Raw genomic sequence first — 21683 nt, 5'->3', positions numbered from 1 at the left:
CTTCTCCCTCTTGCTACCTGTCATTCTCATGATAAGAACACTCCTGGGATAGCTCACTGCACACAAATGAAGAGTGAGAATTGTAAGAACCCGAGCTTTCCAGCCAACCTTCACAATTATGGTGAGAGACACAGCCAGCCAGCCAGCCACACAGCTGGTCCAAATGAGCTGAATCCACCGCCTTGCACATGTGTATCTGTGATAACAGCAAAGTGGCTTGGTTTTCAGTGTCAAAATGATGGGCTATGGAAGACAACAGCATACTCATAAATTATGCGTTTATTTCTGAAATATACAAATTGCATTATGAAAGGAAATGTTCCATAGACTGGCTGACCCCCCCCCTGTTTTCTTCAGGAGAGGATTGTCTTACTGGATGGATTTTAACAGCCAGGGTAGGAATGATATATCTAAGAATGAAATGTATAATTACCACGTGCATGATTTGTATATGTTTACTTATGATTTCAACTAATTGTTTGATCATACAAAAATCATTTCTTTCATTTCTGCAACATCCTTTCTATGGAGGGAAAATGGAAGATGGGGGTTCTAATTTCTCTCATAAGGGATGCTTCGTGATTGGCAGCCAGACACGCCCTAAAGAGTGGGAAGAGGCAGCAGCACCAGATCCAAGATGGCGGCCAGCAGGAGGCTGATGAAGGAGCTTGAAGAGATCCGCAAATGTGGAATGAAAAACTTCTGTAACATCCAGGTTGATGCAGCTAATTTATTGACTTGGCAAGGGCTTATTGTTCCTGACAACCCTCCATATGATAAGGGAGCCTTCAGAATTGAGATCAACTTCCCAGCAGAGTATCCCTTCAAGCCATCCAGGATCACATTTAAAACAAAGATCTACCACCCTAACATCGACGAGAAGGGCCAGGTCTGACTGCCTGTAATTAATGCGGAAAACTGGAAGCCGGCCACCAAGACTGACCAAGTAATCCAGTCCCTCATAGCACTGGTGAACGACCCTCAGCCTGAGCACCCACTCCGGGCTGACCTAGCTGAAGAATACTCTAAGGACCGTAAAAATTCTGTAAGAATGCTGAAGTGTTTACAAAGAAATATGGGGAAAAGCGACCTGTGGACTAAAATCTGCCACGAGTGATTCCAGCAAGTTTGAGCAGAGACCCCGAGCAGTGCATTCAGACACCCCGCAAAGCAGGACTCTGTGGAAATTGACACGTACCACCAACTGGCGTCCGCTTGTGGCAGTTACTAACTTTCTACAGTTTTCTTAATCAAAAGTGGTCTAGGTAACCTGTATAGAAGGATTAAAAAATTCAGATGTTCTAAAAAAAAAAAAAAAAAAAAGAGTGTGAAGAACTGGAAAGCGAGTTCTCTCTTCTGCTGCTTTGCTCTTTGGGCTCCAAATTCTACTCTAAGGGAAGGTGAGAGATAAAATTGGTTCTGACATTTTTTAAAGAATCTTACGGTTGTCTGTTTGTTTGCATTTTTATGTTTTATGGCAATGTTTTATTAAATTAAAAACTAGAAACAAAATTTCCTTCGATTTTTGCCTTCCCAGAAGGCTATTATAATGCCTTTTTGTGGAAGAGAATAAAAATATGTACTTAGGCTTTCTTACAGTATTAGAAAGGAGCTGGGAAGTATATAATTATTGAGTTCAAAGTACTTGGCAGGCTAATTTCACAGAGATTAGTGGCAGTGTGACACCACTGCAATAACCAGGTCCCAGACTCTGAATGATCTAGCTTTGAACTTCACTGCAGCTTCTTACCAGTTGTAGACCTTTAAAAATTCCCTGTTAATTCTCTGAGGCTATGTGACTAACTTGTGAAATGGAGAAATCTCATAACATATACCACAGTGGGCATTTTTGAGTATCAAACAATGGAAATGCAAATTAAGGATTTTGAAGTTTTCTAGTGTACACTTCGAAAGAACTGGTTGCATTAATGTTCAGGATCCATTTCAAGAAGTTGTTAATATGCACTTTATCAAATATATCCCATAATTAAAATTTCTAGCAATCAATAATAGACATGCATTTTTAAATGAGGTTATACTGTATTTTGTTGCAAGGCTGAGGTTAGAAGATCAACTACATATAACTCTAATAATGTGCAAAAGTAAAAACCTTGACCTCTCTGTAAACAACTACAAAGTTGGGAACAATAAATGTGGGATAAGAAGTTTGCATAGGTTAAAAAAATGGTGGGAAGACATGAACTGTACAGAAAAGAAATGATGGAATTTATGATGAATCCTTCCTTCAGGAAGAAATTTCTATTATCTTTACATGCCAAGCACACGAGTTTTAATTATAATTTGAAGTTAGAAAAGACCAGCATAGTGGTGTATGTGAATGGTACCATGTTGGCCTTCATACTGGAGTCTTTCCATGGAGATCTCTATCCTGGCTAGGTGTGAGGATGTCTACAAAGGGGACAGAACTTGAGCAGGGAGGGGGAGTCGTCTCTGCTGCTGCGGCTACTCCACCTCTGTCTCCACCACTGCCAATTCAGTTGCTCCAAGATGTTGGCTCGGCTGAGTCAGCAGTAGGCTGGCTAGCCCATGAAGGGTGCAGGGGAACTTCTGACTACATTTTTGGGAGAGCAGATCTTTTCCCCATGAGACAGTGTTACATCTCTTAAGACAGAAACTCTCAGGTGGTGGAGGGAATAGTTCTCCCATACTTTTAATCCTTCTGGACAGGATTCTTATATACAGTTTTGGGGTGGGTCAGGGTCTGACAGCAGATACTTTCTATTGGCTTGGCCTAAGAGCTTGGAAATACCTCATCTACATGTGGGAGGCTTGTTCAGGGTCTGAGAGTAGATATTTCCTATTGGGTTGGTCTGAGAGATTGGGAATACCTTACCTACATGTGGGAGGGTGTGGTCCTGCTTCTATTTGACTGATGACCACAAACCTCTCTACAGGGGGTTGTGTGGGCTGTAGCTACATGAGAGGGGTCTTGCCTCCTGGGAGATAAGGAAAACATCTACCAACACTTTCAGGGACACCAGAGTTTCAACTTTATCTTGACGGGGAATCAGTTTACCTTTCACAGCCTGCCACCCCACAGTACTAAACACCCTTTCAGAAGAAGCTTTGTAGAAAAAGAGCTAGGAATGGATACTTGTTTCCTTTGAGTCCTTGATTAAATCCTAAGCTGTTCAGGTAAAGAGTAAGGTGTTTCTCCTGGACAGAAAATCACAGTAAGCAGAAGATGGGAGGACATATCTTGCCAAAAACAAAGAAGACCCAAAGTAGAAATGGTCAGGAGAATGACTTCAAAGGAGGCCTAATTATCAATACAAAATGTGGGTATCTTAACTGAATTCATGAACTTCACAGATTTCTGTTGACAGAAGTGAGTTTAGGTGAAAGATGCTCGACTTTCCATGCTACAGTGACTTGTAACAGACACATGGATAGTTACAAGAAAGGAGACAGTCTATGTGGGGGGAGATACAGATGGGACCTAGGGTATGCTCTGCTTCCCCTGTGGCCTGGCCACTGCGAGCCAAGAAAGAGGCTGTAATGATGTCTCCAGTGACATTTTATGGGTCATCAACTCACTTGCCTCGTCTTCCATGTACCTATAATAACACAGGCGTTTCAGAGCTTGCTTCCTAGCAGAAGTTCAGAAAGGCTTTCTCCTGGAGCTGCCTTTTCTGTTAATCTCCAGAATTTCCTCATTTGCATTTTCTTCTTCTTCTTTTTTTAATCTCAGCAACACTGCATTTCCCTGAGACCTTTTCATATCTGAGCTACCCAGTATAATAGGCATTACCTACGCTGACGGTGTATGTTCCCTTCCATTTAATCCTCTGAAAATTCCCTCCAGGACAAACCCACAGATGTATCCCCTGGGTAGTTCTGGATCCTTTCCAGTTGATGATCAAGGTAACCCTCACAAGAGGTGAGGAGAAGAGCATATTTCAATGAATAAATTTCACTGAATTTTATGCTAAGGCTATACTTGTATTTCTTCCCCTTAGTATTTTCCCCAAATAAAATGATGTGCTTTGATAAAATGTGTATTTTCCAGATTGTTCTTTTAATCAAAGTCTCTACCAAGAATATTTAACTTTTCCCAGAACCCAAATTAATATTTTAAATTAATATATTAAATAAAACATTTCAATGAATTTTACTGTATTTATACATGGAACAAAGGAAAGTAATGTGTCATAAATGAAGATTATGCCACTTACATATTGCATGTGAATATATATATATATATATATATATGTATATAATAAAAAGATAGACAAATTCAGGAGTACCAGTTTCTCCTTCAGTGCCTAACTATAGAGGATCTTATCATTCATTTGAAGCTTGGCTTAGCAAACAGACTTATTTAATACTATTAGTTATTTATATACTGGTTGATTAAAGCATTTTAATAAGCACTTTCAAATCTAATAAAATGTTTTATGAATGGGAAAAGTAGAACACATAAAATGCCAAGTACTGTGTGATAGTTTGAATGTGCTTGGCCCAGGAATAGGCACTGTTTGGAAGTGTGGCCTTGTTGGAGTGGGTGTGGCCTTGTTGGAGGAAGTGTGTCACTGTGGGCTTGGACTTTAAGACCCTTGTCCTAGCTACCTGCCTGGAAGTGAATCCTGTTTGCTTTTGGAACAAGATGTAGAACTCATAGCTCCTCCTGTGCCATTGCTGCCTAGATGCTGCCTTTTGCTCACCTGATACTCATGGACTAAGCCCCGAACCTGAAAGCCAGACACAATTAAACATTCTCCAAAAGCTGCCTTGGTCATGGGGTCTGTTCACTGCAGTAAAACCCTAAGACACACTGCATATATAATCTTTGCTCATTGGTTGACATTTAAAAAAAAATGTGACTTAAGGTGATTTGTGACACTTCTAGCTTTTGAGCTTATGAGACTATTTACTAATGCTGTCATTTGACTTCAGCTCCTGTCACTTACATTGCCAATAAACTAGAAGTTAAGACGAGTGTCTGATGAAAATTAGGATGAAGCTTTGTGAGGAAGATCTGTCTGGGTGATTCTATTGATTTCATAGTCCATTAAGCCAAAATCCAACAGGTGTCAAAGGGCTGCTGAATGCTGGTAACGTTTGAGATAATAGCGAGGCAGAGTCTCAGTAAACCATAGCATGTGTGACTACTTGCATCTCAAACTGCTTTACCATTTTACATTTTATTATTGGTATCTCTTAGTTCAAGTTATCATTTAACATAGCAAAATTACCTTGTTACAAAGAACACAAATTTTGTTCCACATGTAGAAATGTGCAGAATGAGCTCCGATAAGCATGTTTGGTACCTGTGAGACCTTAAATATGACTTCATCTATTATCTTTTCTCATAAACAAAAAATATCAAGCCATATACCACACTCTACATTTTCGAAGCTATTCCTAGTGAAATTCAGTGCCAGTATTAGAATGATTAATATAAATATTAGTTTGTACAATATTAGTAATAGTAATAAATATTTTTGACTCACCTGCCTGCTCTTGGAACCCTTTTCCTCCAAATAGGTTGTGGCCTGATGTTCTGCCTCTCTCCTGGAAGTGTCTGGGTGCTGTGGATATACCAGCTCACGGAGAGTAAATCTGGGGACAGGGGACTGAAGTCCGCATTTCCCTTCAGGGAATCAGAGTGCCACTGCATCCTAGGCCAGTAGGGAAAAATGGGAGACCAGGACAATCTGGATCCATGTCCAGTTGGGAGTGAGTGCTGAGTGCTGGAAGGATGGGGAGAGAGAGAAGGCCTTCTCTGGGAGGCTTAGTGTTATGACTCGTTTATGCGGAGGCCTTCCCTACAGAGGTTTGTGCCTAGTCTTATTGTAACTTGTTATGCTAGGTTTGGTTGATATCCCTGATAGGCCTGCTTTTTTTCTGAAAGGAAGCAAAGGAGGAAGTAAATTTAAGGGAGTGGGAGGTGAGAGGGAGGTACTAGAAGAAGTGGAATAAGGAAAAAATATAGCCAGGATATAATATATAAAAGAATAAAAAAAAACTAATAATAACATGTTACCATGTACAACAACTGACATTTTTCTTGACAGTGAACTACAGTCGTGTATTAAGTGCTAGATTCCAATGCCCACTTCTTCCAGAGTCAAAACAACCCTGACTTAAGCTTTTGCTCCATGCTTTGCATTTGCTTTAAGGCATTTGTCTTAACATTGTTAAGAGATATTTCTGCTTTCCCCATCCTCTTCAGACCTGTTGTCCCATTGCTTTCTTTAGGATTAAAAGCTGCTGCATTTTACTGAAGATTTCACTGGGTAATGACTTGTTAGAATTCGTGTTAATGTCAAACTTGATCTAGCTCAGTAGTTTCATAGTGCACATGGTGATTACAGTGGCATTTTTTCGTTGCAAACCTTAAGTACATCATTTTGCTCTTTTTAAAATATCATTTTTAAATTAGAGGTCACCTTACCCATTAAGGTCTAATGGATAAAGGATATAGTTAGCATGGTACATTGCCAATTTTATTTTTCTTGTTTAGTTGACTCTGGAGGGAATATCACATTTTTTTGCAGGCACTGGCTAATTTACATAGAGAAACCACATTTAGGGACAAATTTTTTAATTCATTTATACCCTCATTTTTCCCTTTATTTAATTCTCAAATGATAAGGCTATGAGAGCTTTGTTTCCAGTACTATTTTAGGTGTTATTTAAACCGACACAAAGGTTTGTTGTTGTTGTTGTTGTTGTTGTTGTTGTTGTTAGTTTGTTTCTACAGTTGAGTCACAATTTAATACTGTCTGACTTAAATGACAAATTTATTTCCTGGGTGAGGAGAGCTCATAGGGAGAGAAATGTCCATGCACATTTCACATCTCATCTCAGGGCTTTAGTTGGGTCACAGGGTTTTCAGAAAACAGAAAAGCAAAGTTGCTCTCCAGGCAGAAAACAGCATCATTATATTTAGAAGGACATTTCTAACCTAAATTAAGAAGTTTGCGCAGCAGTATAAAAGGAAGCATACTAAAGGGAACGAGACATGGTGGTAAATAATGCCAGGAAATCCTAAGATTTTAGTTGCAACCGAAGAAGCCTATAATTAGCTGCAAGTACTCAGTGAACGTTAGCACAAATAATGAACTGATGTCATAAGAAAAATAAGAGGGGGTGGTAAAAAGGAAGAGATAAGGCTGAGACAAACAGCTCTCACAGACTGAGACCCTGCCATAGTGGTATATAGTTTTAATTCCAGGAGTTGAAGACATATGGACCTCTGTGAGTTCAAGGCCATCTTGGACTACATACCAAGTTCCAAAAAGAAGTGAATAGTAGAGAAAAAGAAGGAGGAAGAAGATGAATTTGAAAAGTGACAATAGATGCAGATCAGATAAACAAGCAAAACAACAATAAAAAGCAGCAAACAAAACAAAACAAACAAAAACCCACAATGCCTTAAACTAAGGTTTTCAGGGAGTTCTAGAAGCGCAGGGTAAATATTCAAGACCAGGAAAGTATATGATGGGAAAGTAATCAACAGCCCCATTTCTTTATGATATATTTTGTCAAATGCTCAAAGGTACTATTACAGGACATTTAAGGAAGCAGTGCACCTGCAGTGAGGTCAGCAGGAGTCCGGAAGGTGAAATAATCTGAGGAGGATAAAATACATCTCCTAGCAGACACTGTCCCCTGCGGCTGCACATTCCCCCTCCTCCTCTTCTAGTTCCTTTTATCATGAGACTCGCCCAAACATTCACAAGACTTTCGACAATTTTATATTCTTCTTTTATTAACCATTTTATTTGTTTACCTTTCATTTCACATGCCTCTACCCATTTACCCCTCCACAAACCCCTATCCCATCCCCCCTTTCCTCCTCTCCTTTGTCTTATATGAGGGTGCCCCTCCACCCACTTACCCACGCCAGCCTCACTACTCTAGCATCTGTCTACACTGGGGCAAAAAGCCTCTACAGGACCAAGGGCCTCCCCTCCCATCGATATCAGAGAAAGCCATTCTCTGCTACATATGTTTCCGGAGCCATTCATTCCTCCATGTGTACTCTTCGGATGGTGGTTTATTCCCTAGGAGCTCTGGGTAGTCCAGGTAGTTGATATTGTTCTTCTTATAGGGTTGTAATCCCCGTCAGGTCCTTCAGTTCTTCGCCTAACTCTTCCATTGTGGTCACTGGACTCAGTACTATGGTTGGCTGTAAGTATCTGCATCTGTATTGGTCGGGTGCTGGAAGATCCCGTGTGTGTGTGTGTGTGTGTGTGTGTGTGTGTGTGTGTGTGTGTGTTTGGGGGGGAGGGGTCTCGAGTTGGCCCTTCCTTCAGTCTCCCATTTTTTTGTCCCTGTCTTTCAAATTTAGGGTTAAAAACTTTGATCTGCATGGGTGGCCCCGTCCCTCCACTGGGGGTCATGCCTATCTATTGGATGTGGTCTCTACGGGTTCTATCTCCCCTTTGTTGTGTATTTTGACTAAAGTCATCCCTGTTGGTTCCTGGGGACTCTTACCTCCAAGGAGTCTGGGACTTCGTAGTGGCTATCCCCAGTTCTCCATCCCCCAGTGCTACATGTTTCTATTCAATTTTCTAAGACCCTATGCTTCTCTCCCAATACCTGATCCCGCCCCACTTTTCCCCTCCTCTTCCTCTCACTCAACCAAGTCCCTCTCTCCCTCTACATCCTGTAATTGTTTTGTTCCCCATTCTATGTAGGATCAAAGCATCTATATTTTGCTCTTCTTTCTTCTTAAACTCTATATGATTGTGGGTTGTATCATTGGTATTCTTAGCTTTGGGGCTAATATCCACTTATCAGTCAATACATGCCATGTGTGTTCTTTTGTGTCTGGGTTACTCAGAATGATATTTTCTATTTTCTCTCTCCATCTATTTTCCTGTCAATTTCATGATGTCATTGTTTTTAAGAGCTGAGTAGTACTCCATTGTGCAAATGTACCACATTTTCTGTATCTTCTGTTGAGGAACATCTGAGTTGTTTCCAGCTTCTGGATATTATAACTATATGAACATAGTGGAGCATTTGTCATTGTTATATGTGGGAGTATCTTTTGGGTATATGCCCAGTACATTTGGGTTACGCATAAACCTGAGAAACATGGGAAATTGTTTCCATAAATTAGTATATTTGTCAATAGTATGGAATATTTTTCAAAATTTTTTGTGTAATTAAAATTTGAATACACAAACTTTTTGTTTGAGTGTACTGTTGCAATCTTTTGAACAGGCTCAGTTCATTTATCTGTCAAAATGTAGATTAAAAATTCCAAATCCAGCTAGATCAGTAGAAAGTCCCAATGATATGAGTTTTAAGTACTCATATGAAAAAGAAGAAAGATGAGAAGGAAGAGGAGACTGGAAGCATTGACTAAGAGGGATGTGAGTTTAAGAGTTTAAGACAGTATGTGCCATTTTTCCTTTCATTCCCAACATCTCCACTCTAATATACTGTACACTCTTTTGGGGATATTTTTAATGTTTTCCATTGAAGTTGCTGTCATTCTAACTATATGCTTGTTCTTAAATCATCATCATCATTATTATTACTTATCATTATTAATTCAAAACTGACATTTGTACATGGCTTCTTTAACAAATTATTTTGAACTTTTATAAAATATAATATTTGTACAATATACTATAATGTGGTTATCCAATACCTGTGATTTTTACATTTCTTCTCTACTTTAAATATACTTTCCATATAGTTCATAAAATTCTTGAATGAAATCTCTAACATAAAATGGAACTAGGCCTCAATGAATGTAAAGAGGCATTTTATCTGAGGAAAAAAAAAACTTTTGTACTGGCTGGTTTTGTATAACAATTTGATGCAAGGCAGTGTCATTAGAGAGGAAGATGCTGCAGTTGAGGAAATACTTCAATGAAGTTCATCTGCAAAGTGTTTTCTCAGTTAATGATCGATGTGGGATGACCCATCCTGTGTTGTATGGTGCCATCTCTGAGCCTGTGGTCCTGGGTTCTATAAGAAAGCAGGCTGAGGAAGTCATAGGAAGCAGACCAGTAAGCAAACATTCCTCCATTGCCTCTGTATTGGCTTTTCCCTCCATGTTTCAGTCCTGCTTGAGTTCCTGCCCTTACTTCCTGCAATAATAGATTATGGTCAGAACGTGGAAGCTATATCATCCCTATCCTCCCCAACTTGCTTTTTGGTCATAGTGTTTCATTGCATCAATAAAAACACACCTAAGACAACTTTGGAGTAAGATAGAATTCATTCTCTCTCTCTCTCTCTCTCTCTCTCTCTCTCTCTCTCTCTCTCTCTGTGTGTGTGTTTTCAAGAAGCACCAACCACAAATGGCAATAATTGCTATCATATACTATTTTGGTAGCAGTTAATTCATTCAGAGAAGATCATATAATATGTATTTTACTCATTCAGTTCTCATACTCTGTGGGGGGGAGTCATTCCAATTCAAAATGTGGCTGCAGAAGACAAAGGGTACAGTAATGTTTCATATTCCCATCATAGAAAATGTAGCTTTAAAGTTTCGTTGGCTCCCTAAATAACACCCCTTAACCAATGGACACAGTCTTAACCAACCAAAACCTCCTGATACTTTTTCCTGCTGGCTATTAACAATAAAAGAGAAGTTAACCATTTGAATAACTATTTGTGGATTTTGTTTAGTAAATCTATTTTTATTGCTTAGAGGCCTATAAATAGATTTTGAGAACACTCAGTCTTTATTGCTACAAAATAAATGGCCTTAATATTTAAGTTACACTTTGAGAGGGAAAAGCTTGAATGAGTAAAAAGATTTATGATCTGTAGAACCCTGCTGTGATGAAGAAACGCTAGAAAATTACTTTGAGCCTAAAATTAAAATTTCATGTCACTGAGACACATTTAGGGTCATTATATTGCAAATTAAATTGAGAACTCCTTGAGAGTCAAGCATATAAAATGAAATTATATACAGGATAAAGTGCTGATTTGAGAATTTGAATGACTTCTTGGTCAGGATGCTGTAGATACCAAATCAGAGATATGTCGGCAGGGGACTAGTACAAATTCAACTTGACATACGAGAGAGAGAGAGAGAGAGAGAGAGAGAGAGAGAGAGAGAGAGAGAGAGAGAGAGAGAGAAACACTGTCTCTTCTGGTAGAACACACCAACGTATCAGATTTCATCTACACCTGAGTTATTGCAGGTTATATCTGTGGAACTTTCTGAAGACAGAGAAATCTTGGTACCTTGCAACCATCCATTTAGTAGGAAATCTCTGTACTAAACTGAAAATCAAGTAGCCTACAAAGATGGCAATAAAAGAAAGTTTCTGAGTATAATACAGAAGGATGGCTTTGAGGGCATTTTTTTTCTTGATAGACATAACTTTAAGTGAATACACAAACTATAATAATTCAGGAATGTAAATGAACATTAAATATAAACTAACAGTTCCCATTCACTAACATTTAAAATATATGAGACATACTCTTGTATGTTTTTCCTTCTAACTCAAATGTAGAAATGTAGAAGTTCACACCACAGAGATGCATTTCAGTGGTTGCCAGCTAAAGCCACAAATAGCAGTGGTTAACTTACTAAGAGAGATCCTGGAGTTCCTTGTAAAAATATAAAACCCAACTGCAGCCACACACTTAATTTTGAAAATGAATTCCTAAATGTAATGTCAAGTCATTTTATCTTTGCAGTAAATATCAACACTTGGTATGGTGGCTTAAGTTTTTCCTGATGACTTAGCAATATTGTAAAGCATGTGATATATCTGACATCTACAAAATTTAAACACCACAATCTATCTGGCAAATTGGTATTTCAGTGTTCTATTGAGTATAATTTTTTAATTAAATAAACTCAATTCCCATATATATGAGGTAAAATTAGCTATGGTTTCCATTTTCAAAATTAGACTTAAACATCATATTAATATTTGTTCCAGTATCCAATTTCTGGGCATCAGTATAGAGGAAAATTATAAAAATGAAGATCTTTTATATGAGATGTTATCTTGTCTGAATGCATTTTTATAAAAGTAACAGAAATTGTAAAAAGGCAGCAGGCAAGTAAACATTGCTACAAATCTATTCTTAATGTTGTGCACAACCTAAAAAGGTTAATTGGTAAACATTAAAATTCTTAAAATATCCCTGTAGATAAAACTGCACAAAATTGCATTTTAAACTATATAAATACAAATGCATATAAAATGGACTAGAAATTAAATTAGTGCATAGAATTATTTTCTATTATATGCATTAAGTTATCTATACAGACTTATTAATCATTATATATAGATTGATTTGAAAGGAAAATCCAGTTTGATAATAAATTTTATTACTTTGAATATTAGATGTTACAATATTTCTCTTCATTTGTGTGAATGTCTTGCAACTTTTAGTTGGTAAATGGTGTTTTACTATTTCATATATGTAATGCTTCTTACATTAGTTTCAAAATAAATACTAAACATATATAATTTATAGCTTGTCTAAACATATGTAATTTATAGCTTGTCTAGAAAAAGTCTGGAAACAGCAAAAACTAGTTGAGAAAAGATACAGAATTTGTGGTGCAGGAAGAAAGACAACACGTACATTTCCCACTTAGTCTATGATTCTTTACACCACTCTGTTTGACCACATGCTTCACTCCATGATTCAACAGTATCGTTACACTTCGTGATAGGACCCATGCTTTGCTCAATGAATGCACTGACTCCTGTGACTAATATCTGTTGTGGAGTACCAACATGACCAGCTCAAATCCATAGAAGGGCTACAGATGCAAAACCAGAGCTAATTTCCCACAACCTTCTCCAAAAATACTTCCGTTGTGCTCAACTGTCACCAGACTGTAACTTTGGGCAAAATTTTTCCTGTTTTGACTTTATCAGCATGAAATCTTTCAACAATTTGGAACAATGAAGCTTATTGAGGATTAAAACAGTACACAGGTGAGAGTGTTAAAAACATTTAAACTCTGGTTGGAGAGATGCCCCCATGGTTAAGACCTGTTCCAGTGGTCCTGAGTTCAAGTCCCAGGAACCATATGGTGGCTCACAACCATCTGTCATGAGATCTGATCCCTCTTCTGGTGTTCCTGAAGATAGTGACAGTGTACTTACATATATTGAATGAATGAATGAATAAATAAATAAATAAATAAAATTGAAACATTTTAACTCAATTGTTTGTATTTACAAAATGAGTTGCACGTTTTTGTAATGCCAACCAAAAGTTATCCGGAGAAGAAATCATGGCTGCTGTTATATGACCAAATTGGTGTCCAATCCAATGCAGAGTTCACTAGTATATCAGTAAGGATCACTAGTATATCAGTAAGGATTTTAAAACACACACTCTGCCTCCATCTGCCGCCCCTACCTGATTCTTCCTGATCGCACATCCATATGGCTCCAGTGCATGCACAGAATTTATTCTATTTCCACTTCCATTATCAACAGCTTATGTCTGGAAGTGGGACTGTAAACCCTGATTAGTATATTCTTTCTTTGTGACCAGACTAGTTTTCATACTATTAACCTAAAAGGTTATCATCTGTACCCTTATGTCAACTACTAATTATACTGAAATAAGTTGCAATGTAAAGAATATTTATAGAAATAATAGACCCAAAAGGCATGGAAGAAAACTAAACTCTTACAAACCACCACAAGATTGATATTTCGAACTATATACATAACATTTTACAAGACATCGTCATCTTCACAGTGATAAGCCTTCTCTGAAGTACATTATTAAATCCTTCAAATAATCCTATCAAGAACAAACTTTAATATACTACTTTCATATAAAAATCAAGTTTCTATTACATTGTCAAAAGAATTAAGATAGTGGTCACAGGAAAGAAATAATATTAATAGCAATTTTTATAACATTTACAGATGGATTTGGGATAAATATGTAAGATATTTTACAAATATTTTAGATATTAGGAATTGACAATTTCATAATATGCAAAACAGGTACAATGATTAAAACTCTATAATTTACAAATTAACACATATAATTTAAAAACTTTGTCTCTAAATTTAATTATTTAATGGTTCCTATGCTAAAGTAAAAGTCTGTAGTGTTAAGGCATGAATTTTGAAAGTCTTTTCCTGGCTTGGCTAACAAAAAGTTATCATTTACGGAATTATTGAAAAATTAATGATACGGTAAAATAAAACACATCTATCTAAGATTGATACAAATAAAACACTCTCCATGTGAAGAAAAAAATGCAGTGAAAATATAAACCAGTGGTTCTCAACCTGTGGAACATGACATCTTTGGGTGTTGAATGACCCTTTTTTCAGGGGTCAGATAACACCATCAGAAAACACAGATATTAACCATAAAACTAGAGTTATAAAGTGTCAATTAAAATAATATTTTTGGTTGGACGTCACCACAACATGAAGAACTGTACTAAAGAATTACAGCATTATTAAGGTTGAGAACCACAGGTTTAAACGGAAACAAGAGTATCTTCATATCAGTAATGTTTGTCCTGAACAAGGGGATGCTTCCGGCTCTGTGTAGATAAACTAAAGGTTTCTGAGCATTTTCTCAGAGAAAAGATTTTTTTAAAAAAGCAGATCACATGATTAACTCTGCACTTATAAATATATATGTACTAGTTTGAGAATTTTGTGTGGTGGTCACATTCAGCCTGTCCCCCAATTCTTTTGAGATTGACCTCTTTCCTCCCTCTCCAACTCTGTGCTCTTCCCCCATCACTCCGTCAAGAGCCATTTATGCTGCCCAGGTATTCTCAGATGTATGATCTTCTAGTAGAACATGCTATTAAGGGCTATTTCACTAGAGATAACTGATCCTCCTTTTCCAGAAACTCCTAGTTACCAATAGCTTCCTAGCTAAATGTGGAACTTCATGCCTATTTCTCTTCTTCATGATGGATATGTTTCACTTGGGTTTGTACAGGTCTTATGCCTTCTATTACAACCTCTTTGAGTTTATATGTACAGTTGCCCTGCTTTGTCTAACAGACTTCCACTTCTGTCTCCTGACAATTTGAGAATGGCCCTATATACAAGAGTTCATGAAGTTTAGGTGGTCATCATTGAACTTGTATTGCCTCATCTGACCCTTCCCTCAGAAAGTACAATAAAGTGTCTCTACTGGGAACAGGATCAAGGACTGGGGGTAAGAATCCACAGTGTCACATGAAGAATCCTGGGAAATCCAACTTCAGAGACCAGCATCAGGGTGCAGATCTGAGTTTAATGTCCAGTGCAATAACTAGTATATAGTGTTTGAGATAATCTCAAGCCCTAAATCTTCAGCCAATGCCCCACTGTCACCATGCCCCAAAGAAAGCCCTCAGAAGGTGGGGGAGGGGGAGTGTCAACACATTCTCTGGGATTTCTGGTCAAGTCTGACACTTCCCTGTGTGATGTGTGGGATGAGGTACACTCCATCCATTCAGGGGCTATAAGACAATCTCTTCAATGCCACCTATTTCCTATTGGAATTATCAAAACTAAAACCAATAAAAGTACATCTTAAAACAAGAATTGAGTAATGCATCTATTGCAGCTGAACCTTGGCTTTGGGAGATTGTATCTAATGTTTGTAGAGGTACTGCTGCAAAACCCTTAGCTATATCATCTTATTGAATCCCTCACAGCACCATGTAATGTAGATAACCAGCTCTATGTCAGAGTCCAGTTGATTCTCTCCTACATCACAAGCAGAGCTGGGCTTCAAGCTCATTTCTTCTATATGAAAGCCCACTTCCTTACCTAGTTACTGGCATATTTTTTTCATTATGAGAAAGAGGAAGTCAAAACGAAGGGGCCTTCTTCAGGGACTCCATGTTAAAAGGGAGACTGCAGCTCTTGGGATATTACCTAATGACAGGCATAGCGGTGAGAAAATGAGAAAATGGGAGCTGTGAAAACAGTCTCACATACTCAGATGGAAAATCTGTTCAGAGAAAGTGGAGTTGGAGATACATTTTCCTTTAATAGATACCAAGGCCAACATGGGTTCTCTCAGAGGCCACGCTTGCCTCTTGGCTAGTACTAATTATCAGTGCTGATTCTTTCTGTAGGCAATTTTCCAAGCACAGGGACCTGTTTCAGTCAATAACTGGAGTTCAGAGAGCTCTGGAAAGGTTAGGTGGGCAGAGTACTTGCTACCCACTCCTGCTCTAGCTTACAGGGAGCAAGGCCTGAGTGGAAGCAGTAGGGCCTCAGAAAAGCTGTTCAGGCCTGTTGAGTAAACTGCAAAGCTTATCTCTCAGTATTAAGAGAAGTCCATTAGCACAACAGAGCAACTACATCTACTGTAACTACTCTTTGCTTGGCTGAACCTACAGGGTCTTCCTCTGGTCCTAGCTGTCAGATAGGACTATGTCTTTGAAGTGGATCAATGCATAATTGTATCTACTTCAACCTCTCCAGCTTTTCAGAGATGGTGAGAATAATTCAGTGATATATTAACACATACACTGGTAGTTATCCCAAGGAAAAACGTACTTATATCAATAATAAAATCAGGGTGGCTAGGCAATAAATACAGTCCATGATCACTGGAAGAAGGGAGAATATATAGAACCAGCTCGCAGCATCCTGGTACAGTGGCCAGGTCCCAAATAGGTAATTCCAAATGTTTATTCTTTTGAGAGAAGGTTACTTATAGCTCAAGTTGGCCTCCAATGAACTTATAATCTTTCTGTTTTACCCTTCCAAGTATTTGACATTATAAGCATATACCCATGTCCTGGAAAGTTAAATGTCAACGTGATAGTAGCTAGAGCAATAGTTCTCAACCTACAAGTCATCGTCTCTTTGGGAGATGGAATGACCCTTTCCCAGGAGTTGCATATAAGATATCCTTCAAATCAGACACTTAAATTACAATTGATAACAGTAACAAAATAAGTTTTGAAGTAGCAATGAAATAATTTTACTTTGTGGGTCACTAAAACATGAACTATATTAATGGGTCACAGCATCAGTGAGGTTGAGAACCACTGAGTTAGATTCATCTGAAAGAAGGGAATCTCAATCAAGAAAATGCCTCCATAAGTTCCAGATATAGAACAGTTTCATAGTTAGTAATTGAAGGCAGAAAGGCATCCTATTGTGGGATTTCTATCTCTACAGTAAACATCACTGCATCCAGGTTCCTGCCCTGTTCACGTTTTTTGCCCTGACCTCCTTCAATGATGAGTTACAATGTGCAAGTATACACCAAATAAATTCTTTTCTCCAAAATTTGCTTTTGGACATGGTGTTTCATCACAGCAATAGTGACCCTAACTAAGGCAACCACTACATCCATTTGGCAGTCACCTGTTTTGGAACCCATATTAAGTGATTTCTTTTTTAACCCTGAGACTTTCTAAAATCTGTGTTCTTAGTGCCCCTTCTGTAATGCAAACCTGCATTGTACCTATCATCATTACCCACTAACAAATTAACTCTCCCCTCTAAAATAAGAAAAGTATCTCCATGTAAGGTATTGCCCTCTCCAACTGAAAGTCCACTTTCCCCAGCTCCGTCATTTTAGACCCTAGAACTGTGCAATCTACTTGACATGGTTGAGAAGGGTCTTCCAGACAGCAACTACCTCTTTCTTATCTCTTTTCCTACTCAGTGCTATTTTGTTCTATTCCTGTCCTGTCCTTTTTCTATGCTGGAATAAATATTTCCTAAGAAATCAGCTTCCTCCAGCTTGTCTCTCTATGCCCTTATTTAACTTCTGGTTTACTGCCTGCCCTCAACCCTGTATTAATAGTGTCTAATAAAGATGCTCATATTACCAAGAGAGTGAAGTAGACACTGTGTCCCTGAAGGTTTAGAAAAATAAAAATAAAATAGGTTGACTCCAAATGTTTCAGGAGAGGTTTTAATGTGGAAGTTGTGTCTGTTTTTCTTAGTAATCTAACCCAAAAACTCTCCCACTTTGTCTTTTCATTTACATCTGTAAAAAAGAGGAATTGTAGAATACAATTCATGAAAAGTAGATGACAAATGACATTTTAATAAAGTAAGATAGTGGGAGTGAATCACAGTGCCGACAGGCAGAGTGCAATGAAAATAACTCTCTTGTACAACATAATTGCATGTGTCTTTGTTTTGCTGAATTCTCCATCAGTAACATCCTGGGAACTTATACCCTGAACTCAAAATGGTTCATTCATGTTTTCATACTCAACTATCACCCAAGCAGCATGTGTCTGTCACACACACTGAGTGACAATAGTGTTCAGCAAACAAACATCAGTATTCATTTTGTCTCCTACAAATTGCTCTTGCCATAAACACGCGAGCTCTTCTTAAAGAAAAATCTTTACAACCCAATTGTTTCTACTTCACATTTAGCCATTTAAGTGCAGCTCCATGAATTAATTCTGAGGCAGGTCGTGCATTTCACAGGAATGCAGTTTTACCACTTTGTAGTCATAGCATGTGTTTAATTTCAATAATGTTTTCAAGTATAGAAAGATCACTTCATTCTGAAGATCTCGGTACATCAGCCATTCCTTAAACATATACATTCCTTCAAAGAGTGAAAGGTTGACTAGCTGCCACTGATAAAACTTAAAAGAAAATAACAGAGGATGTTGAAGCAATTTAGGACAAGAACAGACCTTTGAAGGGAACAATTTAAGGGAGATGTACGGCCTTGAATGAATAAGTCCTTGAATATGTAATGTGAAAATGTCAACCAATGTTCCGTGAATGAGCATATTATCAAAACAGTCAGGATTAGAATAAAAGCTCATGTGTGATTCTAAAAAATAGGTACTGTGATTTATGTGAAGCTTTTCACTTTGTGGATAGTGAATGGTAATTAAATGCAGGGTCTTAGTCATGCTAAGCAGGATCTTTACCAGGGAGCTATGATCCCAGCCTAGAATTTTGTTTCTGGGTATGAAAATGGGGTAACAATATGCACTTGGCAGAGAAACTAATGCTGTGTATGAGGATGAGTCATTCAAGAGCTTACAGAAAGGTTAAACTATATTACACACTTCAAATAGAGAAAAGTAAAAAGAAGCACAAATATGCAAGTATTAGGATGCAAGTAGATAAATAAGAAACAATAGTGATTTCAGAAAACAAAGACTCTCCATGGAGCCATAGAAAAAGAAGACAGAAATTAGGGGCAAGAAGAAGGAAATGGTTTTGTCCTAGCAGTAGCACTGCTGTTGAGGAAGAACAAGCTCTCCCTGAAAAGCAATAGACTACCAAATTAAAAGCTGAAGACCAGATGAAGGATACTCACCTTCCAGTTTTCATTCAGTATGATATGAGTCCCATAAACAATGCATGTTATTACTATTGCTTTCCAGAACTTGATAGTAATTTTGTGGAGACACCACATACTTTGGTCCTAGGACATAGAGAACTCAAGTTGGTTGGACTGGAAGATTCCCCTTTATGGCTAATTTCACAGCAGCAGAAGGTTCTGTGCAAAGAACCCGGGTAGAAATATTATGAGCAGTCATAACTGGGTGTAAATTTTGAAAACTACCATAATTGCTAGTTTGATAATGGTGCAATAGAGATACTAATATTTGGGGTGTAATCAACGCCTATCTGATCAGATATAATATACACTCAAAAAATATCAGGGAACTTGTGCCTGATACCATAAACCTAGAGAACACTGAAATGTTATTTTACTAAATTGATATGGTATCCAACTTCCTTCTAGATATGTGTGTTAGTATCCTCAAAGTCTCCTCTCATGCTGCACCTAGGAAGTTTCTTTCTATTAGTAATAGGAGACTATTACAGAGAACCACTACTGGTCAAATGCAGATAATACGTGGCAATGGGGACGCCTTCCAAATCACGGTCTCCATTTCACAACCTCTATAGAAAAGGCTAAAGAAACATAATGAAAGAGGACTGGAGAAGATCACAGGAGGCAGGGGACTGAGAAGACTACTGTGAAATGGTGTCCTCTTCATGTGACAGGGACTTGGCTCTCATGAATTGTCAACAATACAGCTGCTTGCAGAAGACCTGAAAAGACCACAGCACTCAACCATCCAGCCAGGTGGAAAACACAGAGATATTTAGAAATTGCTAAGGATCATGGGATGGAAGTAAATTCTGAGAATTCTGGTCAGACTTCAACAGCATAGAATCTCCACATCCAGCAGATGAAAATTAGACACTGTTAAAAAGTCATTGAGAAAAAACCAGGATCTATCATAATTAGAGTGCAGAAGAGCACACAAATAATCCTGTTCCCAAAGATAGTAACCAAGTAAGAAGCATGGTATCTGCTGGTGTTGTCTCTTACCCGAGCAATTTGCAATTAGTAACCATTAGGGATTTACCATTTCAATATATATAGAATACCATGATTCATGATTTTCTTCATTTTTACCCAACTAGGACAAGAAGTGTAACTGAGGCATCCTCCAAGTCAGGAATAAAATACACATGATAAAGATGACAGGACCAATCTTCTTCAAAAGAACATGACAATTCTGGGAAGAAAAACCTTTAGATTCAGTTTTCTTTTAAATATTTTTCTACAGGGAGGTTCTGGTGTACACTTGAGAGAAGATGGCCATAAAGTGCAAGAAGAGCTGTCAAATTTCCCTATAGCTGCAGTTGCAGGCTATTGTGAGCTGCCTGATATGGGTTCTTGGAACTGAACTCCACTCTTAGATAAGAGCAGTACATTCCTTTAACAGATGAGCCATTTCTTCAGATCCTAAATCTCCCTTTAAGACATTTTGAGAGAGAGGGACTGATTGATAATATGGCTAAATTGAACCAGGAGGAGGAGTGAGAGATCCATCCACACGCAATGCCTGTAACTTCTGAGTACTTAAGGAAAGAATGCAAACAAAGACAAACAAATAAAATCATTAAGAAATAATGTATTTCATTTTCCCTCTGTTCCTTTCCCTCCATAACCTCAGCCTCACTCAAAGCAACTTCTCTGCAAGAAAAGTTAATCCTTACTATTCATACATAATATCCAAATAATTTAAAATGGGATAACTTAATTTCATTCTTTCAGCCTACAATATACCAGATAACCAGTATTATTAGTCCCTCCATATATAAAGCTTGAACACAAATTTTAAACAAAAATCAAACAAACAAAAAACAGGAAACACATATGACATTGTCATGTCTCTTACAATTGGCCCTACTTTCTGTGAGACAAAATAATAATAAAGATGATTTCAGGTGAAAAAGCATAATCTGGAATTTTAGAATTGATGCTGTTATCTGATAGGTTTCTTAGACAGGTCCAATAGCCACTATGGGATCATTAGGAGGAAGACTACAATGCATTCCCTGCCCAATTGTTTGTATTCTGATCAGAGGAAAAAGAGTAGCCCAAACCTGCACAGGGCCCCAGTGGAAATATATTGAAGCAGTGAGAAGTGTTAATGACTAAATCAGTTAGGGAAATTACTACCCTGTGCATAGTGAACAGGAAACCTCAGCCAGGTGTTTAAAGGAGCCTTGTGATGCTATGCCTGCTACCAGACAGCTCCCTACTCTCTTCTCATTCTTTGAGAGTAGAAACTTGCAAAGCTTCTGTAAGGCAAAAGACATTGTCATTAGGAAAAAACAGCAACCAACAGATTGGGAAAGGATCTTTACAAATTCTATATCCAATAGAGGGCTAATATCCAATATATACAAAGAACTCAAGAAGTTAAACTCCAGAGAGCCAAATAACCCTATTAAAAATGGTGT

General features: G+C 37.9%; 1 pseudogene; it reads left to right on the top strand.

Annotated features, from left to right (window-relative positions):
* The first annotated feature begins 624 nt into the window (after nucleotides 1-624).
* Nucleotides 625-1295, top strand: LOC116890125 (annotated as a pseudogene).
* The last annotated feature ends 20388 nt before the right edge of the window (nucleotides 1296-21683 follow it).

Source organism: Rattus rattus, chromosome 1, assembly GCF_011064425.1.
Source record: "Rattus rattus isolate New Zealand chromosome 1, Rrattus_CSIRO_v1, whole genome shotgun sequence".
NCBI lineage: Eukaryota > Metazoa > Chordata > Mammalia > Rodentia > Muridae > Rattus > Rattus rattus.
The sequence above is the reverse complement of the archived record's forward strand: the minus strand, read 5'-3'. Positions and strand labels throughout refer to the sequence as shown.